Below are 6,686 nucleotides of genomic sequence, written 5' to 3'. Positions count from 1 at the left end.
TCATTAATAACAAGTGTTACAAAAAATATGTTACACTTAGAGCTTCAATTAAGCTGTGTTGATTAATTTAATATTATTACTTTAGTCTGCAAAGATTGATTAAATGTAATCTCTGCCTATTTCTTGACAGTTGTTTTTGTGTCTCTAAATTATACTGTAGGATTACTTAGCATATCAGTTTTTACAACTCATTGCTTTACAATAAAATGACAAGTTGTTCAGAAGTTTCACTGAAACTCCCCCATAAATGTTCATCTAAGGTGATTTATAATATTCAGGTATTTAAAGTTAAATATAAAAATTGCCTGATTGTTCCATAAATTAAAGCCCTAAGCATATCAATATGATAGCTTAAAATTGAAATCATATAGCACAGTCTCTTGGCTTTCCAAAAAGTAGTTACCCTATGTTATAAATCCCTTTCTTTTAACTTGTTTTTAATTACAGAATGAGACAAGAGTTTTATTTTCATGGACTTATGATCCTCAAGTTGACCTCAATAACTCAGGGTGTTATAGGTATGTCATATCTTGAAAGTTGAGGAATCAGGCCTCGGCTGGGAGGTTACACAACACAGCAGATATATTTTGTAAATGTGTTGAAGTCAATTGCATGGACGAAGGAATCTATAGATTCATATTAACATAAAATCTGGCCAGTTCACACTATTTAGTTTAAAATAGGATTCATTTCTCCAATGGTTCAGAGCAGTGAGATCTTCATTGTTTTTCATTAATCTTTAAATCCATGGCCAGTCAATTCATCTTTCTTCATTATATTCCGTGTCCAAAAATATTCACAAAACAAAATAGGTCTGACTGCCCTTTGTTTCAGCTTCTGTGTTAGACAGTGGCTTTTCTTTCCATGTATACAATCTGACACCTCATAAACTGGCATCTACACAATGCACAAGACACAGGCTGCTGTCCGTCAATTAAAAATTAAGGAAGTTGTGCTAGTGTCATCTTTAAATTAGAGAATAATAGGTGGAAGGAAACCTCCTGCAAGTTTGCAGCATAGTCGCATTTCTAGGGCTCTCCTAAAGGCATATTGAAAACTAATGGCTTGTTAGTTTTTATTCATCAACCAACATTTATCTGATAGATAAAAGGGTTCTGGACTTGTTATGATGTAATTGGTCAACAAATTTCTAGTCTTTTGGGGATTACTTTAGTTATAAATCATCTTTGTCTACAGTTTGCAACTTCAATGGTCAACTTACAATTCGTGGCCAGAGGAGTAAACTTTGGGCAAAATGTATATTGTTTAAAGGAATCATGAATAATTCATGACCCTCTTTTTCTTAAATGGCTTGCAGAACATTACATGAAGTTTTTTCCAGATCTGAATCCATAGACTTTTCCTATAATCTGAAAGGAAAGGCAGCATTGTAGTAGAAAAAAAAAATTGACCTATTTATAACTCCCAAAACCTGCTTACTCTTAAAAATCAAATTATATATTCTGGTGCAGGGGCTGAAGTTTCTGCCATTTTATTTTTCCTTTCTTTTTCTTCATTAGGCTAATATTCTTCCAGTACTAAGAATGGCTGGTAAGAAAATCATAGACACCTAAACTTCTCTGGATACCTGGAATCATTGGTTTGCTAAAGTCAGCCCACATTGATTTATTTATGAGAGTAGTTTTTATAAATTTTGCAAATCATTGTTAAATCCTACCATTATTAAACATTAAGTAGATCATATAAAAATCAGGAATAATTAATACACAAAATTCTTCACTTCTTAGTTATTTTTACCATACTATGATCCCAGCTTCTGAGATGATCTATACCTGCTTAAATTTTGGAATTAATATATGTTAATTAATATATACATTTGGAATTAATATACACATTTCCACAAAATTGACTGCTAGAATTTGTAATGAGAAGGTATAAAATCTGTAGATAAATTTGGGGAGAACTAACATCTTTATAATACTTAATCTTCTAACCTATGAGCAGTGGATTCTGCCACGAGACTGGGTCCCATTCCAGCAGAAGCAGCAGAGCACTTGGCAGGATGGAGGTGAGAGGACAGTGGTAGCCATGAGAAGGGGGCATTGGGAAGGAAGGATTCATAGTTTCATGGGCACCTGGAGAGGTGACATCCAACAGGAAAGTGAATGTGGGGCCAGTTGTCACTGAGCTCCTTGGATGTGGGGTCACAATGAACGCAGCAGTACTCACATGAATCTGAGAAGGGGCACTGAAGGAAAGACCAGATTCTCTGATTCTTGTGGCAGTAGAGTGTTGCTGGAGATGCTGAGGACTGGAGGGCTGATCTCCATGGATTGGCAGTTCTGGGATGCATGAGAGGACTTGTTTGCCATGGTGAGGGAAGTGAAGAAGTGCTGCTTTTTGGTGTTCTTCTTGGTGTCGTGAGTGCTTTGGGGCAGTGCTACTCTGGGCTGCTTCTGAGGTATATTCTTCAGCATCAACTCCTGGCATGGAAGACTATCCCATTCTGTCAGCTTAGCAGCCAAGTTGAAATCAATGTAGAAAATCAAAAATATTCCTATTTTGTCTGCCAACATTTCTTCAGCACAGCTTTCCTCCACTCTTTGGATCACAGTCAGAACATCATTCTTAACAAATGAAAGGCCATCATTATGTGCTTTCTTGTCTTTCACTTCAAAGTCATAATGTGTTTTGCACTGAGGTGGGATATGAGGCAATGGTTTAATAATCTGTACTAAATTGGTTGGGAAAAGCCATGAATCTCATTGACTTACCCTGTGGGACCAGTTTTCATCAACGTGTTGTCAAAAAATGATGATGTCACATTTGCTGAATTTAAAGTCTCCAGGCTCCTTTCCTTCATAGTTATGTAATGCTTTAGGACATGGTAACAGGTACACTTATCACTGGGGCTTCCAGGCCTGCACCTGAGGCTGCCATTCACACTGGAAGCTCTACAGATTTTTTGTACTACAATAAGACATAGTGCTGCCCTGAACCCTTAATGCATTTGTGCAGTTGCTCACACTGCCCCTACTGGCTAGATTTCCAAGGCCTCTGCTTGATGTCATCTAGAAGCCTGACCAGCAGGATGTTACCTGGAAGCTCATCACAGGAGCCAACAAGAGTCCTCCACTTGGGACAACTGAGGGAACTTATGATCCCAGCAAACATCCTTTGCAAAACCTGTTCTGGCAAGGCAAGACTTCTGCAGAAGCACCCAGGACACTCCAAAAGATCCAAGGAGTCAGATTCATCCAACTTGATGTACTTTAATGAGAGAAGGCTTTAGAAATGTTCATAGTTGTGTGCAGCTCTAAAATGATTCATGCAACATCTATTTCAGACTTTGCTCTTGCACCTTGGCTCTTCCTCCTTGTTCTTGGTCCCTGCAGTTGTGGCCATGGCCAATGCAGATTACACTCAGCCTTACCTGCTGCTCCCTATTTCTCTGAAGCAGGCACAGTGGCCCCTGGAGACTCCTCTCTACTGCTCCCCTCTACTGCCCCCCTCTCTGCACAGACACATTAAACAAGTGTCACCACCATCCATTTGCCCAGCCTTAAATGTTATTTTTTTAAATTAACAGAATGCTTTGTGGGTTAGAAACCAATACTTGAGAGATGGAATAGTCCAAATTTCAATCCTGGCTTGAATATTTTGTGACTGTATGACTTTGGAAAAGTGACCTAACTTCTCTGCTTTCTTTTTCTCTGGTGGTAGTAATAGTCCCTGTCATAGGGAACCACAGGAACTACAGACAAAGCTCCAATGCAGTGCGTGTCAGGATACACACTCCATGTGTGGCAGCACTTGTTACCCTGAGTTTAATAATGTATGAAACAAGAGCAGTAATGACAGTGACTTGTGGTGATGGGCAGCTGACAGTGCAGAGGTAGCAAGGCCCTTCACTCTTTCTGTGAAACAGCTGAAAGACAGACACCAAGGTAGATGGGGCCTGGATGCCTGACACTGGTGACATATTCACACCTCTCCCACTTTCCTTGCAGAATGTCCATCAGGACTTGTCCATCTACACTTTTGGTCTGGAGGAGTCCCTCTTGTTGAAGACCCTGCAGTAGATGCTGGCTAACAGGGTTGAGAATTTGGCAGGGGCAAGTACACTTTAGACTGGAGTATTTTAGTGTGCTCAGCTGCTGGGGGATGGTGGATCTTACAGGTATTTGAAATCATGTTTGTGGAAATAAGTCAATGACTTTCACTTGTGACTCCCTTGGGGTTGACCTTCTGCTTTACCTAGCACCCCATCATATCTTGAACTTGATAACCGAAATTCAAGTGCAATGTGACCTGTGTGGCTGCCTCTTGTGCTGATGGAAACAGCCTTTTTTGGGCATCTGTGTGTCTCCCTGTGTTTTCAGAGCTCTGACTGTTCCTGTTTGGACCAGTTGTTTTGTGCATGGCTCTTTGTATTGACCATTATTTATTGTCAAATACCTTTAACTGTGTGGCTATGTTCTAAGCTGTTGTTTGGCGAGTAAAATTTCATGGCACTGTTATATACTTTAGGTAATGAAATCAGAGTGATATGGCTTTAGTGAATTGTAAATTTGCAAATAGCTAATCAGTTTCTTTTGAAAATTAAGACTTTTTTTCATTTTTAAAATTTATTTATTTATTTATTTTTGTATTATGATTCTTAATACACCATTATACAATAATTTATCATATCTCTGATTATATATAAGGTATGTCGACACCAAATTAACATCTTCATACATGTATTTTGTATAATGATGAGGGTCTCCTTTCACCATCCATGCTATTCCCCTTATTTCTGTCTTCAAATGCAGATATTTTCCTTCAAAAATCTATATGGTGATTTTAATCATTTTCCATGTGACAAGCTCTTACTTACTGGGTAGTACCCATTTGTAACCAATTCAGACACTTTAAAGTTAAGCAGAAGGATAAATGGTCACCTTTTTGGGTCTTCTATATAATTTTTTTAGGGGCATTCTAAGTGCTGCACTGCTGTGTAGTTTTATAAACTTAAACATTTCCAGGAATAGAACCAAAATTTTTCTTTGTCTTTTATGATCTCTGTATAGCTTTTGTGGTTGAATCATTATTCTAGTTGGGATGAGTAAAGAGATTAATAATACATGGTTCCAAAGAAATGAGTGATTAATTGTGTTGTAACATATAGTTTTGCACCATCCATGAGCAAATCCTGTATCTCTATAGTTTAAAAAATTTTAATGACACCACTTAGAACTTTAATCAGCCTGTGTATGAATTCTAAATTAAATTTTAACATACATAATTTGATGAAAATCCACTATAGGATAGAGATGCATTCCATGGAGCTAGATCTTATTTTCAGCTGCTAGGATTTTTTTAGGTAGAAACACTGTCAAATAGCTCAAGGGAAAAGTGTCTAAAATTTTAGGGCACAGAAAGATTCTTATTTAAGAAGCAGTTTTGATTATACCCAGGAGTGATATTCAAAATATTTTACAATTGCCTTGGCATAAGTACTAATGAGTGAGAGTGGATCACAGCCAAAGTGCTGGAGGTTGTGGTGGGCTGAGTGATTTTTGGAGGGTCCTGGAGGACCCCTGGGGTGGTCCAGTGATGTTTACCAAGAAGAATAGTTTTTTTTTCCACTATAACAATCATTTTAATCATGAGAGTGTTTACTGGTTATATTTCATCCATGGATGCTCCTGGGACTAATAGGAATCATCTTTCGGACTACCTGGATACCCATAGAATCTCTCCTTGAGTTTTCTGATATCTCCTTCAAACTCCTTATGATACTATGATGGTGAATCCTTTTGTCAAGCAAATTGATATGTCTCAGTTAATAAATTATACACAGTAGATTTCCTGGAATGAAGATTCCCATTTCCTAGGGTAATGTGTCAGAAAGGAAACAATAATCTTTTTATTTGGTGGTGGTAGGGGGTATGAGGGATTGAACTCAAGGGCACTTGACCACTGAGCTACATCCTTAGAACTGGTTTGTATTTTATTTAGCGACAGGGTCTCACTGAGTTGCTCAGCACTTCGCTTTTTGCTGAATCTGTCTTTGAACTCATGATCCTTTTGACTCAGCCTCCTGAGCCACTGGGATTACAGGCATGCACAACCACACCCAGTTCACCAGTTTCTAATTATAGGGTGCTACTGATTCCCAACAACACAATGCTTGCATCTTACAAAGAAAAGTTTTTTTTGTACTAGAATTTCAGTAGGAAATGACATTGCAAGTTGTGGGAAAGTGTACAAATAGCTATTCCTGAACTCTGGAAATGTTCAGGAAGCACGTGGGGTACTGCATCTGACATCATAATCTCTGGTGATCTGGGGAATGATGACATGAATGGTGCAAAACTTTATCACATTTAAATAAGTGGTAAGACTAGGTGCCCATGTCTCAGAGTGAAAAGTCAAAGGTAATTGACCAAGACTTAACTTTTTTAGCTGGGTGTAGTTTGGTATCTTATTACTATTTGATATGCTATTATAGTTTCTATACCATTTGAAAATCCTATAATCCTTCAAAGAAAAATGAATTTTAAGAATCCTCACTTTTTTTTCTTTCTACTAAAAATTGGAAAAAGAGAGTGTAAAGGAATGGAACAGCATTTGATGTCTGTTCTTTTTGTCCCTTTAATGATGGGAATAACTGTTATAGTGAATATGACGATGACGATGATGATGATGGTGATGATGATGAAAGTGTTATTGACCTGCAT

At 37.9% G+C, this 6,686-nt stretch overlaps 1 pseudogene; it reads right to left on the bottom strand.

Moving 5' to 3' along the window:
* Window positions 1-1,942: 1,942 nt before the first annotated feature.
* Window positions 1,943-6,686, bottom strand: LOC107155874 (annotated as a pseudogene).

This window comes from Marmota marmota, unplaced genomic scaffold, assembly GCF_001458135.2.
Source record: "Marmota marmota marmota unplaced genomic scaffold, marMar, whole genome shotgun sequence".
NCBI classification, from domain to species: domain Eukaryota; kingdom Metazoa; phylum Chordata; class Mammalia; order Rodentia; family Sciuridae; genus Marmota; species Marmota marmota.
Note: the sequence above shows the minus strand (reverse complement) of the source record. Positions and strands in the feature narration are given on the sequence as shown.